The 22488-nt window shown below is 39.8% G+C and overlaps 1 long non-coding RNA gene across 1 annotated transcript; it reads right to left on the bottom strand.

The window, feature by feature from the left end:
• Positions 1–320: 320 nt before the first annotated feature.
• Positions 321–20525, bottom strand: LOC104141750 (uncharacterized). Its single transcript, XR_693602.2, has 4 exons — positions 20243–20525; positions 11232–11268; positions 8430–8542; positions 321–3608 (listed from the first exon to the last, which is right to left on the bottom strand). It is a non-coding gene; the product is annotated as an uncharacterized lncRNA (long non-coding RNA).
• Between the last annotated feature and the right edge of the window lie 1963 nt (positions 20526–22488).

Below are 22488 nucleotides of genomic sequence, written 5' to 3'. Positions count from 1 at the left end.
AGCGGCACGTACCCTCGTGCCACGTTTCAACATCTAACCCGGCGTGGGGTTAGAAGAGCGGCAGGAGCGACCCTGGGAAGAAGTTAGGGGCACAGCCAGGAGGTGTGACCGGGACGGAGGAGCGTGGGGTTGGCTGCACTCCCAACAAGCAAAGGAGCCAGAGGGGTCGGAGTCATCTGCACTCACCTTCCACCCACCCGGCTCCCAGGCCGGCCAATTCGTTAACGGCGGGCATAAAGCATAACCTGCCTTTGAACAGGTCTGTGTCAGTGGTAAAGCAGAAATAACACCATACAATGGTACAGGAGAGGCCCACATCACCATAATAGTATTTTTTTGTCTTCAGAATGTACGGTAACTCATGTGGAAAGCAAATACATTTGGATTTATGAAAAATACGTAGTAAACTAGTCCTTCCAGAGCATGAGAACGTACTTATTAAAATAATGGAATGGTGGTTGGTTATCATTGCTTAGGCAGAGTAAGGACATTGAAGGTTTTCTGTAAGAACTTTGTGTGATATATTTAAAGATATCTAGGTTTCTCAAGTGTGGATCCTAAACCCTTTTAGTCATCTGCCTACCTCTGTAGCTGCCAAGGCTCCTTTAAAAATCTGGCTCTTTATTTATCCTCAATAAAGAGAGGAAACTCTTTATTGCTAACACAGCATAACTCACTCTTGGAAAAAGCAGAAGCATGCTGCGAAGGAAAGAAAGTTTCAGGAAGACATGTATTCTACACTGCAAACCACTTTCTACAGTCTATTCACCAACACAGCAGCAGAAACTAATACTTGCTACTCTGCCTCTTAATATCAATAGAATAAATTCTTCGTACAGCTGTGCCATTGCACCTTTTCTGGAGCCACTCCTCCTTTTCTAACTGCTGGGAAGGAAACACAGAGCAAATAGCCCAGGAAAAAAAAACGTTATTCTGTACTGTTTTCCTTCCAGTTATTTAAATACATTGTGTTAAAAATAAAAATGAACCAACATGTAGAAAAATCAAAGCACAATCAATAAACAAATCACTCCATTGCTTCACATAGATCGAATTTTCTTTATCTAGTACAAGACAGAGGAGAATCAAACCTCCACAGCAAATAAACAGATCCTACACTGATGAATAAAAGTTCTGTTTCTCTAACTGAGTAAAAGTTTTCCATCAAGGCCTACTTGCTAGTTCAGGTCATCACTCAGCATGCTTCAAACAAACAGTGCCTTTATTTATTTATTACAGTATATAGCAAATCAGGTATGCCAAGAAAAACAAGTACTATATGAACTGCAAATTTAAACAAAGCAATATATTCTGTTCTTTCTGCATCTTTTTTTATCTCTTCTTTAGTTAGAAGCATGCAATTCAGATCAAAATGAACACGTGTACCTCAAGGCACAAAGTGGCCTATTGCTGTAGTTAGCTGTATTTGTCTTAATGGAGTAAATTCAGTTCAATACTACACCCCTGTAAAATGGGAATAACTATGTTGAAAACAATTTAGCACATCTTTGTCTGTATTATTAGTATTAATTTTCGTAAGAGTGTTAGCTGTCACTTTACAGATATCCATGAAGACAAAATTCCTGCCTGAATAGTTTACAAAATAGCGCACACAAATAATAATAAGTCTGTTTTTTCCAGCTTCTTACATTGCCACTTGCATTAACCTGCCATTGATCCTCCTACTTACTAGGCAAGGCCTTGTCTAGAGGGAAAAGTTGCAGGTGCAGCTCCCTAAACTAGGTGACTTAAATTGACTTTACTATCTCCTCAATCAGTTTAGCTGAATTTTGTAAATTACAAAAACAATTTAAGGAGGTGGCAAACTGTTTTAAGTGCATCTGGCTTATAATCATTCCTTTAAAACCAGTTCAACATTTTCTTGTATAGACATGGCCTAGATTATTATCTGTCATGGATAAAATAATAGATCCAAATCCCACGGTGTGTAACAAGCAGGGAGTGCTACCCACCACAATGACAAAATGGGTCTATTATATTATGCAGGAAACGAAAAATAAGAATCTCTGTAACAGAGGAATGGAGGAGAGAGATGACTGTCTTGTTATGATGCTTCCCTACACTTTGAAAACTTACATTTCAAAAGTCCTAATTCTGCTGCCATTTCCTATATGATGACTGGCAAATTTCTCAGACTTGGTTTTTTGGAGTCTCTTTGTTTTATTCTTTAGTTCCAGTACCTATCACCTGCACATAATTTTCAAAAGGAATAAAAACTCACAGCTGCAACTGTCTACCAGGAGCAGTGAAAGAGGTGTTTTGTAACATATAATCCTAAATTGTAACTAAATTATAACATCATCTCAGATTTCAATGTGCTCATTAGGTTGTGCCTCATGTTATTATGTAACTAAAATACAGTTTATGAAACTACAGTTTCATATAAATGTAGGAGGGCTTTTTTACCTTTTGAGCATGCTGCTCATCAGTGTCATTTCATAGCAAAGATTCTAGATCATTACGAAGCTGCCTCTGATTTTAGAATGTTTTTCACCTTGCAATACACATTTATTATTCTGAGCATCCCAAAATATCACCATCTTGAGTCGTGGCCCTGCACAACCTGAATCATCTGAGTGTTTTCTGTAGTTTTGATAGAGCTGTCTACATTAGTAAAGCTTCAAAGAACTAAGTTTGTACTTACATTTGTATTTTTATTGGTGGTTGCTTAGAAGCTGAATGGTTTTGTGAGCATTCCTTATACAAGTCTAAATTATTTATAAGAAAGTGGGGCTTAGCTGACCTTTGCAATGTCCTTTTTCCCATTTACGTATATACAAAATATAAAAGTCCCTAGCTGAGTTACATTATAAGAGTTTCAGTGACCAGTTAGAAGTAGAAGTGTTAGAAGAATGCACTTCTGTTAGGGCCATTCAAAGATGCTTTCCACAGATTTCCAGCTAAGTCTTGCCTAAACTTCAGTACTGCTTATCTTCAGTACTGCTTCATATATGGGTTACCCTAAAAGAATGTTGAATGTTTATAAAAGAAAAAAGTAGCAATCTTTAATGTTTTATTAACTTAAAGTTATAGAAATATTTGAGACTGAGTTAATCAAAATGAGCTGTTTTCCATCTTATAGCACATTGTGCATATGTCTGCACATGTACGCATATAATCATCCCACATTTCAAAATAAGAAGTCAATAACCTATTGTTTTCTCAGTAAACTAGCATTTCTCCTGACAAAACTGTGCTTTGAACAAACTGAATTTTCTGAAGCAAATCATTTCAACAAAAAAAATTGCAGCTGACTCACAGAATTCTGCCATCAGAAAATTTGGCTCAAACTTTACCCACATAACTCACTTTTTGGATGCTCACAATGAAAACACGGTCTCAAAATATTTGTTGATAGGTCTCTGCAGCAATATGATGTCAAATACAAACTGAATCAGTTTAGCTGAAAGAGGTTGACTGTAGTACAGACATTTTTGTCAGTATTATCAGAGGAAATTGAACATGTGTTATTTATAAGTAGCTTCACTTACACCTGTTTTTAACCCCAAATAGTTCAAGATGGTGTTTGATGTCCAAACTAATAACTTCAGATGTCGCTCCAGAGATAGTATCATCAGCATTCTGTGCTGTGAAACAAACAGGAAAAAAATAAATGCGACAGAAAGAAGAAAAAAATACAACAAAATATGCTGCTTAATCACATTGACAAGGGCAGAAAGAAATACAGTAATAATGACCTCATTTGCCATATTCAGTCTGAACTGCTGGGAGGTAAGTTTCTCTGTCCCTATTTCTCATATTCCCACTTATAAAGACATTTAACAGTCAATGATAAACAAGTTTAAAAGGTGTGAAAAGCAAGTTATGCATGTACGCTCAATGCATCAACACACTATTTCTTGAACTATACTGGTATGACAGTGTCATACAGTGCTGTAAAACTTGAACGTAAGAAGTCGCAAATTCTTTTTTGTTTTCTGATGCTGAATTAAAATAACTGTAGAGTGATTTCTTGTCTGAAGTGTACGCCTATACTTGAACATATGAAACTCTGCAGGATACTTTTTGTCCATAAAAGCAACCAATGAAAAGTACTGGAGCTGCAACATCCCATGCTAGCATGGGCCCATATAATACTCCTGGCTTTGCTTTGAATGTGACATTGTTAGTCAATGGCCTTGACTTAACGTTTTTCCATTCTTGTAGAGACTCCTACAAGAGAAAGCAAGAGTTTAATGCTTTTACTTTTATTTAGAGTTTTTACTTTCTTATACTTTTTCCTGCAATGGAGTAGCAGATTGTCCTATCTGAAATGTTTCCAAAGAAAATCTCTTACATCTTTAATTAATGCTTCCTTTAATTCCATTTAAGTAAAGGAATATGTATTTGGTAAGAATTACAGGACTGTGGGACAAGGAACTGTTGTTCCTTCCTACGTAGTAGCAACAGATAGTGCAGTGCACACACAGACTAGGCAACATCTGCCCTTCTGCTCAATTTAGACAAGAGTTTATGGCAGAAGGATTCCAGAGCTTCCAGAGAGTCGCCCATAGCAGTTTTTTGCCACACTTTTCACATTCTACCCTAATTCACAGCATGACTCTTAAATTCCCCCCCTGTCTGGGGCAAAGTAGAATTAAATATAATACAATCTCCAGGATATGCTTAATTATCATTTTCCTATTATGGCAGCAGTAAATAAGTAACTTTTTTGTATAGACTTTATAATGCAATATACTGTAAGCTAGGAACTTTCAAAAACCAGAACAACCTAAAAGCTTTGAAGACAGGAGAAAAAGCCTCTTCCTGAAACTTTTTTATCTAATAACCTAATCTATTTTCCATTTAAGTTAATTATGCTTTTGTCCACCACGGTATGGTCCAAATACAATTAAAATCCCTTATGTTATGTTTTATAGCATGTTACAGTTATTAGGCTAAAATCACATTTAATAAATGATGTGCTCAATGACTAAGACATTGCAACAATCAATTGTGCAATTTAATTCTACCTCCCCACAGTGTATGTTATGGTACCTGTTTGGTTGGTTGGTTGGTTGGTTGGGTGTGTGGGTGTGTGGGGGTGTGTGGGGGTGTGTGTGGGTGGGTGTGTGTGTTTTTAATATGTAGGACTCTCTTTCATTTAGATCATAGAATGAACAGAGCTAAGGAAATTTAACTCCATCAGGGAAAATAACCAGACATGCTCTTAAGTTCTTTGACGCTCTGGGTTACCAGAGCACCTAGCATTTTTGAATATATTTATTCTCACCCTATGCCAAGGCAGTGGGAATATCCTCTTCTTCCCACCTGAAAGGATAGGAACTGACGTACAGAAAGGCTAAGTGATCTGCCTAAAATTATACATGTCATCTGTGGACAACTAGGGAACTGAACCTACATCTCCCAAGACCTATGCTGATACCGTAACTGTAGGGCAATATATACACTGTCTTGGTTTGTCCTGTTTTGTGTAACTGCTCAATGGCACTATATAATAAAATGTATTATTCCTGGACAGGAGAAGAAGCAAGTGTAGAACCATTATCTTTTTGTTTCCAGTGGCCACTACTTCCAGGCAAAAGGATATTCCTAGCTGAAGAGTGAATATTATTCTCCGTGTCCCTCCTAGAGTCGAGCGGTATAGAGCATGCAGAAGAAAGATGTCAATATGGGGCATCCACAAGTTCTGTAGAATATTGCAGAATTTTCACATGTTGACAAAACTAAACATACAACACACACCAAAGACAAGAAGTGAGGTTTTTCAATAGCTTAGAATTTATGCAATCTAAGTGGATTTTCATAAAGCCAACAAAAAAGATGCCAGAATTATCCTTCTGCCAATTTTCAAAGACCTGCTGCTAGCCATGGAGCACAGAACACTTAATAGAAAAGATTGTAGGTTTTTTTAATTGGAAAGTAGTCAGTAAACTTTATATGTAAACTGCTGCTACTGCTTCTCCTATAATTATATGTTGCACACACATACACAGATGATTTTTTTAAGCCCTGGATGACTGACTCGCAACAAACCTGAAGTGCTGTGATTCCCTCCAATCCATTACATATATGTGAATTTCAGGTCAGCTGCCTGCATTGTCGTGGAAAGTAAATTGCAGTACTGAAGCAACTGTACATCCTTGTCCATCAATGCTTGCTTGCTCACAAGAATGCAACAATCAAAGCTGGAAAAAAGGATTAAAGCTAGGATAAAGCCTAACTTGAGGACTACCAACATTGCAATTCTCTTCTAAATAATAGATCTGAGGTTTTAGAAGTCCAGTGAGGTATTTTCTTGCTCCAGGTCTCTGTCACAATGTCTGGAGCAGAGGCTGTCTGTCACACAGTCAAAGACAAAACAAAATTATTTCCGGAAATGCTTGAGCACAAAGATTAAACAACAAAGGAAGTGGCTTCAGAAGCCAGAGGTGTTTGTAGCTGAGCTGATCTCTCCTGTTCTCTAGCTTCTGTCTTGGTAGTTCTCTGCAGAACTGAAATATCAGACCAGCCAGAGGTGTTTTTGCAGAAGGAACTAGATTCACCTGATTAATCCAAGGAGACACAATCTGCATCTTATATTGCCAGCAACACTGCATAATAAGATAGCCCTCCCTATTAATAGGTATATTCTACTGAAAATACATGCTGGAAGGGGTTTTATGCCTGGTTTTACCCTGACAGAAGATTGTGTGGACCAGGGAGGAGATCAGGCCAAGCTGTGGGAATACCTGACGTTAGTAAACAGGTTCCTTCCCTGATCTGGATCTACACACACGGCCCAGTTTTTAATCTTACATCTTTGAACTTGCTATGTTGGCAAAGGGCAAAACCACAGCCTTCCACACAGGTAACAGATATATGATACTGCTGCCAAAAAAAGACCAAGAAACAGATATGTACTCCAATCAGAAGTTAGCATAGTACACACTAATGTGGAATAATTTCTGTATTTTAAAAACAAAAAGTTGTTTTAAAAACAAAAGTTTTGTTTTCCTAGTGTTCAGTTCTAATACAAGTTTATACTTTTCTTCATACTTTTTAAGTACCCCAGATTTCCAATGAAATGTCTAGAAGCTGCTTACAATCTGGATGGATACGTAAGAGCAAAGCTCAAATAAAAGCCATAATACTCTGCACTTTGTTAAACAGCAGTTCTTCCCATTACTCACTACTTTCACCCACCCATCCTTCTGGGCAAGGAGGGATAAATACAGCTCAGCTAGCATTAATTCTGCATCTTGTAGAAACATCACTAGGAAGAGAACAAGCACACACATGATGCCAGATGGAAGAGCTGAAAGCTGAAAGTTACAAATGCACCGTCTTTCTGCAAGCGCTATATTGTCAATTAACGTATACGGACTACAAGAAACAGGTTTTTTGCTTCTTGGAAATGGGAGGAAATACATCGGAAATCAAAATGGTTTAGTTTAATTTGCCTCTTATTGAACCTTCCTGTGGTTAAGTTAGCATTTTACTCCTCTCTTCAGTCCTCTGTGTGTGCAAATACACTAACTTAGAAATCCTTCAAATCCTAAAACATGCTTAACCTCTTGCACAGGAAGGATGAAGCAGAAAGAGCTCTTCATTGGAGACTGTAGATTCTACAGTACCTGCTAGTCCTTCAAGACCTTTTTGTCCCATGTTCTTTGGTCCTGTATCTATCACAATTCATTCACATAATGCTCAATTTTTACAAGAAATAGAAAATCACATGTAACATGAACAGAGGAACCTAGTGCAGTCAGTAAGGTATTTTCTGCAAAAAAACTTTGCTTTAAGAAGAAAATGACATTACACTGAAAAGCAAATAAATAGAAAATTTTCCAACTTGTGGGTCAACCAGTCGTGTGATGTTAGGTTTAGATTCATTACTACTTTCCAAACACTATCCCATGTCTTCTTTCCCAAAACTTTTTCTTCTAGGCCACTCTCACTATCCAAGTGAAAAAGTGAAAAGGAGAAAAGAAGCTGAGCCAATGTAATGCCTCATTCATTGAGAACAGAGTGGTGTTCCATAAGCTGAATGTTTTGTTTTAGTCTCCAAGCTCTCAACACCATCTGTCCAAATAACAAGGAAATATTTAGATAAGTCTTCTTTTGGTTAGAAATACAAAATAGCAGGCTAAAAAAGAAGAGACTTCCTGTTTATATTAAAGAGATAATTAGAGCCAGACCAATGTTAAACTTAAGGAAGTTCTTGTCTTCATTTTAGAACTGCAACTTTGACTCCATATATATAAAGGTATCTGAAAATATTCTGATATTTGGCTGTCATACCAGGGGCCATTTCCAAAATCAGAAGAGGACAGTTCAGAGCTGCAGATTTATAATTATTGCTCTCAAGTTAAGATGAAGAGAAAGTGTTGACACTGTAAAATTTCATGCTTATGTTTCTTACTGGAATCCAGATCAGTTGAGTATAGATTAAAAACTACTGTCACCTGATGGTGTTGGATAACTTTTATCAGCCACTTAGGGATACACCATTTCAGTCCCAGTGAAAGATGTCCATATCACAGAATCGGCACAGGAACAGATACCAGAGTTGGCATATCTGCAAAAAAAGGCAGTGATTGAATGGGCACAGAGGGAAAACAGCTTCACACTCTCCCAGGCTGTGTCTCCAGATCAGAGCAGAGATAGCACGAGTTGCACTTTGATAGTGTAAGCTCTTCAGTTTCAAAGGTGACAACGTAGCATATTTCAACACCATTAACTTGCCCCAAAAAACCCAAAACACCACAGTTTGGTTTTGGATTTTATTTTTATTAAGGATCATACCAGTGTATCTGAGTGACATAATAGTTCACATGCTTATGTACTGGGTTAGACTACCATGCTACACTTGGATTAGTTACTGAATATTTTGTACCTTGTTAAGACAATGCTGAGGACTTTTGTAATGAAAAGTGCAGGTTAAAAGAGATCTAGTCACAGATTATGCTATTTTTTTTAAATCCTGTCACAACAATACTACAAAAGACTTCATACCAAGCCAAAGAAAAAAGTTCAGGAAGTTTAAAATATTATTATTCATAAACCTTTTGCAAATTAATTGTTTTTCTCTCTTTGAGAAAAAAAACATTATTTTTGGTGGAGTAACTCAATTTATGTGACAGAACTCAGCTAAAAGGAAGGTGTCATAACAAATATCATCATGGATCAGAACTACAGGACAGAGGAATAAAACACAGCTTTTGTAAAAGGAGCTCTTAAAAAATTGGCGCTAACCAACAAAAACTACTTTATTCTCTTTTCAAAACTCTTGAGAAATAAGCACAGTTCATTCTTATGATGAAGGGACAAAAACATCCATATTAGCCAGCCAAGTTTCTAACATTTTTTCCCAGTTAGAAATTGGGAATTCTTGGAATTCCCTAATAAAATGACAAGAAGAAGAAAGTAAAACCCACTAGATTATACTTTATAAGAAGGTTCTATTTGTGAATAGTTTTCAAAGCACTAACCAGTAAGTAACAGAATTTGCAAGATTTTACAGGGCTGAGGACTGTGTTTGAAGATGAGGTTAGGCATATCAGTAGCAGTCATAGATGGCTATAAGCTGCATCTGTTGTCTTGTTCAACCTGATGTTAATTCATTAACCTCCTATCATTTTGGGGGATAATTTATTCACTTTTTTAGGAATTAAAATTTGATTTTTATTCACTTGAGTGATTCACATGCAACTGGTGATAAACAGCCAGTAAAGGCTTCACCCACTCTTCTGTCTCTCTGGCACCCCAGACACATCACTAAAGCCCTGTACTCTCAACACGCAGGTTCATGTGCGTTCCAGATAACACAGTCTGGATACAGCAAGCAGAGACTCTTGTGAGAAAATCCTGACTCTCTGGGACCTAATGGCTAAGTCAGATACCTTTCTCCTGTTTCTTTGATGTCATATTTAGCACAAGTCAGATTTAAGGATTGGGCTGAAAAAACATTAAATTCTTCATGAAACAAAGAAAAAAAAAAGAAAAACCTGATGAAATAACCCCAAAGATGCAGCAGCATGGAGAACCTTTTTCCTTATTCCAGATGTTAATTCATATTAAAAGGTAGCATTAAACTAAATTCAGTTGTTCCCTACTGTTAATTTTTCATCACTAAAAAAAGTATATGTTAATGAAGCTACAAAACTGTCCATGCTGTCACAAATGGAAAGGAGTTCTAATTATGAGATAATCACAGATTTGAAAATTTTTTGTTACCTGAAAAATTTGAGGGTATCTGTTTTATAGTACTAAATAACAATTGTTCTCTTTAAACAGAAAAGCAAAGAACAAAACATTCATCAACAACTAAAGAGATAAGTAACCAAAGAAGAAATAGAAGATTTGACAAGTCCACTGAAAGATTTCAGAGATTCTATTTTAAGCGTACCGACTGCTTACATGAATATAACCATTCTCATCAAGAATGCCCATAAATTGACAAATTGAAAATAACACTTTCAAAGTTATATCTATAGGGAAATGTTATTAGTCATCTTCTCTTCCTTGTAGTGAATGGAAATGCATGTTAATTTCCTTCTGCTTTTGCAGCCCGTTTCAAATTGTATTCACTGTACAGTACTATAATTTGTCTTCCAGTACAAAGATTATAAGTAAATGTGTTTGTAAAAATTATTCATAATGATCTATCCTTAGTGTTATTTACACTGGTTATTTTAAAATATAAAGAAAGTAATACCTAGCATTTCTAAAGAGTCATTCATCTGTAAATTTCATGACATTTTATATATATTAATCAATTAAGGCTTACTATACCTATCTCAATTAGGCATTAATATCCCAATTTTACAGCTAGTTACACTGAGGATAGCTTGAAAGGTTAGCTATCTTGCTAATATTACTCAGGAATGGGGATAAAACCCAAGAATCTCAATCTCCATGTGTAATAAAAAGTTAAAAGCCTCTTTCCTCTTCTAGAATGGAAAAATATGATAAAAATAAAAGGCAAAATCAATGGACAAAAGTTTGGGGCATTAAAGGCCTTTTTCCTTTTCTTGTTAAACTACTGCTTTACAAGCCTTTTGAATAGGGGTGAATATATATGACCAAGAGATTCCAACAAAAGTTCCACAAGCTACAGTCCTATAGATAAAAAAAACTTAGGGGCACAGAAGTATACTCCATACCGGCTGTGCCCGTCCCCACCTCCCAAGCCAGATTAAGTAGCTGGAATTGAAGAGAACTGAATCAACTTTGTACCACTTGAAAAGGTTCTTTCAGCTGGCTACCTTGGGACAGGTCCAGGCCACTTCATGCTTCTTTAAACTGTTAAAAAAAAAAAAAAGAAGAAGGAGAAGAAGGAGAAGAAGAAGAAATCTCATTAACAGAACTGCATAACTTCATATCAAGTTAATTCTACCAAACTTGTCAATTTAATGCCATTAGACAGTCATTTCATTTTAATTTTCTGTTCTATTTCTAATATGCAAACTAGAGAAAGGTCATCCTGTTTCTGAGGCAGTGCAGGCTGTCGCTGACTACAAAATGGTAAACCAATGTGCTCCCAGGTGCACAGCCTAATGTAACCTGTATTAATAACTATAACATGGGTATTTTTCCTATATTCTTTCATTACTAATGTCTTGAATTCAGAGTTGACCATTTGTTTTAAAAATGCACTTTTATTAGTATCTTAAATTACAATCCTTTATTGCTGATAATCTTCTAATTTGATACAGAAGCCACTACAGGTTTCTTTTTATTCAGATGTTCTATGAGCATATAGGAAAAATATACCATATTGCTGTACGGTGCTTGTTTTCATGCTACCGTTCCTCACAGAGGGGGTCTGTGATAAATTATGGTCTCTTGGCATTCACTCTGTTTCAGCCTTCACACTAAATGAGGCAAGGATCATTGGGAGGTGTTATCATTTGATATTGCTGTCCTATCATCATCAAGACTGTCATCACATCTATGCACTAAACAGACAGAATTACAATTGCATAGGCACCCTCTGTTCTGGCTCTTCCTCTTTCTTTTTTTCAGTGTTTGACTTAAGGGGCTTAATGTTCTTTTAATTTAGGGTTATTGCATGGAACAATTTAAAATAGTCCCATTCCCAAGGAACTGCTGATGTAAACGACTGTCATTGAGGTTCTGAGCCAGATAGACAGAATACCTCCATAATGGCCCTGTGTTAGGGAGAAAACCCTAGATCCAAGTCCTGTTCACATAGCCTGGCTGATCTCCAAACTGTTCAAGATGAGCACCCTCCTACAGGCCACAGCAACGCAGTACATCAGTCAGAGCAAACCATGGATATACAACTGTTCCTCACCATCTCCAGCCACAAGCCATTCTCATACTCTTGGTGTATCTTAATTACTTTATAAGTGCTTCACGCCTAACATGACTTCACCAGTATGCTCTGTAAAAGGAATCTGCACCCAATGTATCACCTTGTTAATTCATGACAGCTCCCAATGTTTCAGAAACCCATTAAAGGACCCTTAAAGGATGACCAGGACCCTGTGGTGTCTAGCAACCCCAGTTCTTTCTAAGTGGAAAATCAGTGTGGCACAAAGGAAGTCCGTAACATCAGTTTTCTACCCCTGCATACTCTGTATCACCTAGATGTTCCTAAGGTCATGAAGACTTTCAAACAGCAAGGAGTCCCTAAATGTGGAGAAGCTATTGGTGAGATTCTGAACCCAATACAGTGCTCCCACAAACCTCTTATAATTGCATGAATGAGAAGAGACACCAACTTATGGTCTTGCTGTCCTGCATTGATTACTATAGATACGGTGGACACCATGGCTGGCTATATCAAGAAGTTTTGTATTGGGACAGAAGAGCACCCTCTTTTCTCCAGTGAGTTACAGCAATCAAGGAATTCCAACACTACTGTATCTAAAAAGCCATGAATTAGGCTATATTACATCCAGAAATTAAACCCTAGGAAGAAGCAATCAGTGACCTTCTCACCCAGTGAAAGGACCATCCAGGTTCCTGGAGGGAGCTGCAGGAATGTGCTTGGGCATATGTTTTCCAAGAAATAGTCTTATGCCTTAGTGAGCAAGTAATATGACTGGTACGCAAGGCTGAGGGAGAAGCATGAGGGGGAAGCCAGAGAGGGGAACACTTCCTGTGTAATCAATGCCATATAAGCTTAACCCAGTTCTTGCTGCCTGTGGTCGTTAGGTCGAGATATATGTTAGAGGGTAGGATTTATCTTCCCAGCCTGCGTGGCACCACTCTGAAGATGATGCTGTGGAATTTGACACACGTGAGGAAGGTGCTAGTGGGAACACAAATGTGCACAGCCACATACCGATGTGAATTTGTCAGAGTGAATTTGGGTTGCCAGGTGCATGTGCACTAGTGATTACACACTTGTACAATAGTGCTCACTGAGACTATATGCCTTTCTCTTGGCTGCTAGCAAGCTAAGCTGAGTCACTAGTACTGAGTAGAGGCATATTCTCTAGCCAATACTATGCTAACAGTGAGCAAAGCCTGTAAAACTGCTGATTAAAGCGGTCACTTTTTTCTCATGAATGTGATTGATACGGAAAGAAGGGATTCTGGAAACCACTTCTGGCCTGTGAATACAAAGTTTTTGTGATGGCCACCTCCTCCTTGGCTGTCCATTACCATACAGCATATGTTCCCTAAGAGCTGCCCCATTCTCCTCTCCCCAACTTCAAACAACTACAATAAAATCAAAGCCCTTACCCAAGCTGTTTGCTTGTCTTGTCCTGGGACTTCTATCTTACTGCTACTACAGAAATGTGAGAGAGATTTGGACTCCTTAACTCTTCTACTTAGGGCCTGATCTCCATGATGGCTCTGTAGTGGCTTTCAGGCCAAAAATCTAGCGCCGCTCAGCATAACGTAAGTACTTATGCAGAGCTACCCAAACGGTCTATTGGCATGCTGACCTTTTACTAGGCAGCTGTCAGGGTTTCTTCTGCGAGTTGCTTGGTTCTGTGGTCAGAACCAACAGTGCTGAGCTGCCTAAACCACCTCTTCTTGTGCACTACCACAAAACCTTTCCTCAGCATAAACCTAGGCTACCTCCAAGCAGATGATCACAAAAGCCTTGATCTCCTCAGGTCTCATTTCTTACCTGCGTGCGCCTATAACGTTACAGTTTTTTTCCTTTGTTGGTTCAAAGTAAGTCAGAAGCCTAAATAATTTAAGGTTGCTCTGCAGCAAGACAGATTTATGTTATCAGGTATGAGACACAAAATGTGTGGTGCATGTCCGATGGCACTAAGGGAACATACGAATCTCCAAGGCCTTCTGGATATAATTGGAATACATCATGGTGGTAGAGGAAACGAACACCAGCACGGGTCTACACTGTCCATATGGAGCAGCTACTAAAGTGAATTGTCTTCTCAAACAACCCCAGACTTCCTCTTAGAAGGAAGGAAATTATTTGTTCTAGGTAGAAGCCTGAAAGATGACTTGGGGCACCAAAGCCTCAGAGGTCTCAAAGCATCTTGGATTGACAGAGTAGGTACACCCTACAGGCCTGGCACACCTCAGAGTCATGGCAGAAGGTGAACAAAAGCTTTCTACCAGCCCACTGGCCTGACAGTTCACCCTCCAGTAGTCACACCAGATCAAGCACCTGGGATTACTTGTGGCCCACAGTGGGCCTGAGCTATGTTTCCTCCTTCACTTGACATATCTGCTCTCTCTGCAAATCTCTGTCATTTAAGGACTCCCCACCCTAAGAGAAAACCCAGTTATCATTAGGGTTCCCCTCTAACTCTTCGGCACCTCCCAAATCACACAAAGAGGTGAGGGGAAGGCTCCTTTATTTGTAACCAAGAGAAACTGTGATCTGCTTTACTGTTCAACTTGAAGCAAGTAAAAGAGTTAAACTGTTTTATAAATGTTTCTATAATGCAAGACATTTTCAGTGTTTCAGGTGGAATAAAAGCACTCGTTAGTTCACCAATTTGCATAAGTAAAGTAGTTTAAATTGTGTTAGAAAGATATTATGACCAAAATGTTATTATTAGAAACCAACACCCTGAAAACACTAACTACTGAAAAATGTTTTTGTCTACCTTTATAAATTACCCAAATGTCGTTCCTCATCCATTACTGACAATAATACCTGAGTGATATGCATTATGCATTAAATATTTTTATAATCATTCAGAACTATTTGTATTAAACAGTAATAGCAGATATTCACTTTATATTTAAAAATGTTAAAGTCGACAGTATTCAGTATGTATCAGAATATCATAGATTAGATTATGGTAGATTTCTTCAGGCAATTTTATTTTATATGGAGTGGAAGGGTGGAAGATTGAGCATTTTTAATCCAAAAAATTCTGCTCACGATTTGACCTAAACTGATAAAAGCAGAGAAGTTCATATCTGAACCTGTCACTTAAAGGTGAACTAAAAATCTTTGGGAGTAACAGCAAAGAATCAAAATCAGCAACGTAGTATATGAACAGAGCTAAAAATTTCAAATACCTTTACATTTAGAAAACAGAACATGGAGTCTGTAGCCACTATCTTATTTGTCTGTAAATCAAACAAAGTCTGTATCAAAAGTGTTACCACACAGTAGCTGTTAGGTAATCTGCAATACAATTTAGTGGGCATCTTTATTCCAGAAATCCAGTTACACAACCAGTATTTTTGTAGAATCAACAGAGAGGATATGAATGAACTGTTCTCTAATCATGCTGGCAAGGCAGAGGAGGACATTCTGCACTCCACTGTCTACTGTCATCAGTTTGACACCTTTTTTTTTTTTTTTTTAACTTCAGGAGCCCGTTTCAGATCTTAATCCTATAAGAATGGAATTTACCCTTAGCCTTATAGTGCCTGAGAAAGTCCCCCAGTTTATATTCTAGTGCCCACACTGAGGGCAAGTAACAGGATGAATCTGTGGATGCTGCAGAATGTTTTTTTCTCCTTGAGACACCTCACAAAATTCCACAAGAAAGCACACCTAGGCCTTGTGGGAAGATATAAGGGCACTACTGATAATCATTTGATCTATCCAGAGACAAACAGCCAAGGTTGTGTAAGAGACACCAAACCACCTGGAGCCAAACACTACTCCAAGAGGTAACACTATTTTTTTCAGTGTATGCAATACAAACACAACTATACCCTGCTCTGGCTTGGGTATCTTGGCATCGCACGATTATTCACTGTTCACAGTAAAAATGTTATTGCTTTCATTACTCCAGAATAAATATAAAAATGGAACTGTAATACTGCCACTGGAAAGAACCATATTTCCTTCCAGCTTTGTTCCCTTGGTTATACCAGCTTGCTGACCCAGAACCAGCCTGAGCTAATCTTGTCTTTCACTACTGCAAGTAACAGGGAGTTTCACTCCATTCATGTCACAGAAATTACAAATGTAGGTCCAAAAACAAAGTCAACTTGTTTCCACACCCAAGACTGACCCCCAGGGCAACTTTTTCTCATCGTCTTTGCTGCACAAATGATTTTAAGGGGGATATTAAAAGAAGCAGGCAGTTTGGGCCAAGAACAGCATCCACCTCCGCTGTAAAGAGCATGTTAAAGCTCTGTGGTTGTTTATATGGATATTGTAGCCAGAAACAAACTCTTTAAAAAAAAAATCTATGTACTCTATGTAGTTTTCATGATGAATGAGAAAAAATGGCAGCAGGTTCTTTTTTTAAATCATCTGGATATTAATGTAATTTATTATCAATAATAACCAATATGAAAGGTTATCAATAGGCACGGGGAAACTGAAGCATCTACAAGGAATTTTAAATTGGGTTGTAAGGTTTACTATTTTCCTTAGATGGTATAATTTGGGTCCAACCATTCTTCTTTGCTATTAACATACTTAGATATTAAAAACCTATAATACATATGACGGCATCCTGCTTAAATTTGTTTTTCCCATTGAGGTGATGATAAAAATGTGGGAACAAAACAATGGATGATTACTGAACCAAAACATTTGCTTACCACAGTCCAACTCTGTTCGTGTAGAAGTAAATGAGAAAATTCTGCTTTTTAGTTCGAGGAGAGAAGAAGTAAACCCTAACTGAAGTAGCCACAACAATATTATATTATCTCTGTCTTGGAGCTATTCAACCAAAGAATACTCTTATACAGTGTTAATAAATTGCTTTTCAAAAATGGTGTTTTGCTAATTGATTTTATCCTTGTATATTAATAACATTCAAACAAGTCTACCAAAGCCATATAATAATACCATTTATACCTCTGTCTTACTAGCAGGGAAATCATTCATAATTTCAAGGCCACAGATATAAAACATCATATTTATAAATCTAAGATAAACAGCAAGAATATCAATTTCAAATATTATAGAAAAGTGTGGTGACTACTATTTCAAAGGACTATATATATGTATATATGTCATCATTACATGTGTACTTTGTATTACATCATTTCATGATTTTGAAAATCAGAAGAGGAATGAGAAATCTTCAAGCATAGATTTGCTTCTGGTCACCGAGTGATGCAGAACATGAAACTTGCAGCAGCACTGGCATACAAAACAACACTACTTAATTCTGACAAGAGAGCATGGAACCCTAAACAGGAATGAGATGATCCTCTTGATTTGACTATGCTATTATGCAGCAGACAGCGCATAACGTTGCAGCATTTCTACAGCGATTGTGAGACCAAGTTCTTGTCTTTGTTATGCCACTGTAATGCATTAAAGCATTTATTATTGTATCCTCATTAAAACTCTTTGTAATTGATAACTAAATATTAGGACCCCCTTTTACAGATACAGAGCCACACAATAAAGTTGCACACGGTCAACGGTAAACCTGTCATTAGAACTTAAGCGTTGCTATCTCTGTTCAGTCTCTATTCTTCTGTGGCCACTACTTTGAAAGCGTACTTGAAAAGACCACTTATTTACTGTAAGGACTCATGACCTTGACCAAGCAAGCTCCTGTTGCCTTTAATCTCTGCTCTTGACACTAAAGGCAGTATATTCATCAGAGTGGGGAGCACCTGCATGAAGCTGGTCAGGAAAAAAAAACTTTACATATATGTTCAGCCTACTTTGTCATCCATTGAGCAAATGAACTTAATATAAATGCAGAAAGAAACAGAAGAAAGAAATGTATTTCTTATGGGAAAAGAAATGACATAAAGGGTAACTCTCCGCTCAAGTAAGGAAAAATAAAAATTGCAATTAGATGAAGTAGGATGCATGCTGAGCGCCTTCTTGTTCTTAGTCTGCTTCAAACCCTTTAACTTTGGGGGAAACAGGCAGCCTTTACAAGAGGGTTGGGTTCTGTTCTCTTCAAAGATGTATATTTTTTGAGACAGAGAATTCCAATAGAGAAACTTTTACACCCTGAATTTACTTTTTTAATTGTTGCCTGTTTCCATACAACTCATATTCTATTCCCTGAACCTTGCCAGAGAAAAGAGCAAATACACAAAAGCCATACAAGCAAGTACACCAGATTTTGAGGAAAAAGTTTTCACTGTTCAGATGTGAACAGTGAACACTGTTCACTGTTTCAGATACTGAAAGTACTGGCCAAGAAGAAATGCTGCTACAGACACTTGTTTGCCTTCTGACTTTTTTACATAGGAAACTGCGAGCAGAGCTTGTATCGTCATTCATTAGTAGCCCTCTTCCTTTTGACACCTTGTAGGATTCTACGCTTTTGACGTGCCTTTTTTTTTCTCTTGGCACTCTGGCGGCTCACTCATTTTATCTCAATAGAGTATACGGTAGAAGTGGCTATGTGCACATTTTTAAGCTAAACTTGCATTTCCTGATATTTTGCATGTTTCTCCCTCTCCTTGTTTTTCTCTACCTCCAGGTAACCCACATAGCACAACAGCGAGCACAGAGGTGATATTCCAGTTGAAATGAGGTAATGCTGAAAATTAAATTTACACACAACTGTTCAGAGTCTGGGTCAGAGCTGGGTCACTTCTCTGAGTGGGAGGCAATCCAGCAAGGAGCACTGGATAATGATTTCTCTACGCTGAGACCCCCTTATAAAATATAGCACAACGCCCTACCTTGATATCTGAATCTAATCTGATTCAATGTGTATAACTATTGGAACCGGTAGTGCGGTGGCAAGGGGTTATGTTATTCCGTTACATGCTGCACTACATCTCTTCTTCCTTTGAACCAACTAGCGCCCACAAGTAAGCTCTCCAGTGTCTAAACTCTTACCCAGAGACAAAGGTTTAGATAGGAGCTGGCTGGCTGAGGCTTTTTACAGAATACAGTGTCCTTTTCAGAGTTAGGGGGGGGGGAAAAAAAAAACTCCTACTTTTTTCTTGTTTCTTGATCAAAGAGAGGAACATGGACCTTTTTTTTTTTTAAAACTGCTTTTTGTAGTGCAGGGCTATGTTTGTCTCAGCTGCTCCTGGCTGGTCACCTGCAGCCAAGGCTGTTCATTCCTAACTGCATTTGTCCAGAGTGCTCATTTCCTTCTAGGTACAGCTATCACATATCCCTTCATAACCTTGAGATGAGCTTTCTGTAATGGCTTCCAAGAAGCCCTTGTCTTGAGATATTAGGAAGTTTTAAAGGCCTGCAAAACACCTCTGCCCACATGCTAGTAACTGGGCCTTCATAGGAGGTGCAGGCTCACCTAAGCAATTCAAGTTGGTGGGATAGCCTTTGCAAACACCTGTGAGGCTTTGAAATGCCATCACATTGAAAGGAAACACAACCTTTGCTATTTCCTTCTGCAGTGCCAACCCTTGGCCTCTTACATATTGTATCCCCAGTGATTTGGGGCTCTACCTGTGAGATTTCTCACTGCCACATGACAAATCTGCATTCAGCCAGAGGCTGATAATCAGGGCACAGAGAGAGCAGCTGTCAGGGCCATTTTGCATGAAGCACAAGCAGCTCCTACCCAGCAAGGCCCTAATGTGTTGATTTACAGAGTCTCCTTGGCTGACATGGGAAAATGAGTCTGGTCATGGTTGATTTAACATTTTATGGGCAAAGAGTCAGCCTGCTATGGTAAGTTTGGACTACTGCAAACATTGTAAGCATCTATACAGGAGTCCATGGGATGAAAATATTCAGGATACTAAGCAATTTTGAGGCCCACATCACTTGACCTCTGCTGAAAATACGATAAACTTGAATTAAATGAATGCAGAGGTGTATGTTACAGGCCAGACTGCCAGAAATAGCGGTCCACGGGCATATATGGCTAATGCAGGAGGAGTCTGGTTAGAGCACGGGGTTAGAGTCTGGTTAGAGCAGTGGTGCCCAGTGACTGGGGCTTACCGCGTACCCCGGCAGACACGGGGTCCTGGCCAGCAAGTCCCAGCTGCCGGGGCTCGGCCTCGCAGCGAGCACCGACCTGCTCCGGTGCTCCCCGCTGTTACTCACTACGACTCGGACTCCGCTGCCCTTCGCTCTCGGCTGCCGCGGCTCTCGCCGGCGCTGCGGCAGCTCCGCGGTCTGCCGCGGCCGCCAGCAGCGCGGAGCCGGGAGCGGGGGCGGGTGCAGCCTGCGGGCGGAGCCGCCCCGCCCCGGCGGAAGCGTCGGCGGCGGCCGCGGCCGGGCTGCCGGCGGCGGGGTGGCTGCCGGCGGCGGCTCCCCGCGCCGCGCTGCGCCGCCCGCCCGCCCGCCCCGCAGGGTCCCGCTAGCGCGGCCTCCGGCGAGCAGCGCTGCTGCAGCCTCCCCGCCGAGCGGGCCGGGTGCTTCTGCCCGTCATTAACTAAAACAAGCAAACAGCGGAGCGGCCGCCTGGTCCTCGCTGTGGCCGGGTCGGCGTGACCGAGCCGGCCCGGCGCTGTCAGCCGGCAGGTAACGCGCGGCGCGGCGCGGCCGGCCGGGAGGGCAGCTCCGCCGGCCGGGCCGAGCCGAGCTGCTGGCGGCGCCCGCAGGGAGGGGCGGCGGGTCCGTCCGTCCGTCCGTCCGTCCGTCCGCCCGCCCGCTCGCTGCCGGCCGACGTGGCCTGCCCGGCGCCGAGCCGTGAGCCCCTCTCCGGCGGTCGCGGAGGCGGCAGCGGGAAAGAGGCAGGAAACGGCGACGCTGCGCGCTTAAGCGAGCCGGCGCGGGGGAAGCGCAGCCGCGGTGCGCGGCCGCCCCGGCCCCGGGAAAGCGAGTCGCTGTCTGAGGCAGCCCGACCGGCCGCTCGGGGAAGGGCGTCCGCTCCGAGCCAAGCGCTGCCCGGCGACAAATAAATTCTGAAAAATAATACCTGTCAAATTTACCTTCAGCTCGTTCATTAGCCACCCCCCCCCTCCCCGCCCCAAAACGTGTGTGTGTGTGCGCGCGCCAGGAGAAAGATGAGTGTTTCTTTCATTAACCTAATGGTAATTGCAAAAAGACTCCCTTTTTGTCAGTTTCACCTAATCAAAAGCGAGTATCTGTATGTGGCACTGACAGAATCAGTAAAACTTCACCTTCGACTTTATTGATCTGAACAGACAGGCAGAGTTTGCTATGGTGTTCAATTTAGGGAATTAAAAAAAATCACTCCGCTAACAGCATTTGGTACATTTCTAACCCATATGTCACCTCAGTGCTTTAAATAATTATATTTGCATGCAGGGAGTGATTCATAAATATGTCAGGATTGTGAAATATAGGCAGGCATTTCAAACTTTCTATTTAAAAAACATGAATTATGGCCGCGAAAAATGTGTTCCCATTTAAGGGTGATACGAAGTATTTGGTGTCTAGTACGGAGGCCCATCCATCATATAGACAATAAAGAGAGTTTTTGCCTGACGTTGGAAATTTATGGTTGCCCTTCTCTGCCCTAATAACTCAAGCATTGTGTCAGCCTGTGACAGCCTTTGCAGAAAAACAGCAACCCTGTTATCAATCAAAAAGCCCTTTTACATTTTTAGCAAAACTCTGATCATCCAGACACCCTTTTAATGTATATATTACATCATTATAGATCATTCTGCACTTTTACTGCAACTCAACAAAATGATCCATCACTTCAGGACAGTCCTGATGAACGCTGATGTAAATTATTTGCACGTCACTAGTACAGTACAAAATGAAAAATGTACTTTAGGTGGAATTAATTTTAGGGTGTAAAAAGCTAAAAATGAAAGCAGTTGGGACTAGAGGAGACCTAAATGCATCATTAGAGGTGACTAAAACCAAGCTAATAGTTATCAAGATCATTTTAACCTTTTTTTGGATCGTAGACCTTGTCTGTATCAAGAAGATAGCTAAGATGTATTGCATGCTTCTTCCCCTTCCCCCTCGCAACGTAGCTATCTTGTAATTACTTCGAGGACTATTGTTCGTGTCATATGTGATTTCAGATGAGGTTAATTATTGGGGTACCAATGCCTTTCCTAGCGATACGCTTTAAATTTTCCCTCTATATCTAAGACATCATTCCTAATGCTGTTTAGGACACATGCGGTTGATCTGCACAGTTTCCATAACAAAGTTGTCAATAAACACTCTCTGCATTTTGGATCCAAGTGAAGAAGCCTAAAGATCGCCTCCATTTGTGTGCCACAGTTAATTTCCGAAGGATTACTGTAACCAAATAT

Source organism: Struthio camelus, chromosome 7 (assembly GCF_040807025.1).
Source record: "Struthio camelus isolate bStrCam1 chromosome 7, bStrCam1.hap1, whole genome shotgun sequence".
Classification (NCBI taxonomy): Eukaryota; Metazoa; Chordata; class Aves; order Struthioniformes; family Struthionidae; genus Struthio; species Struthio camelus.
The sequence above is the reverse complement of the archived record's forward strand: the minus strand, read 5'-3'. Positions and strand labels throughout refer to the sequence as shown.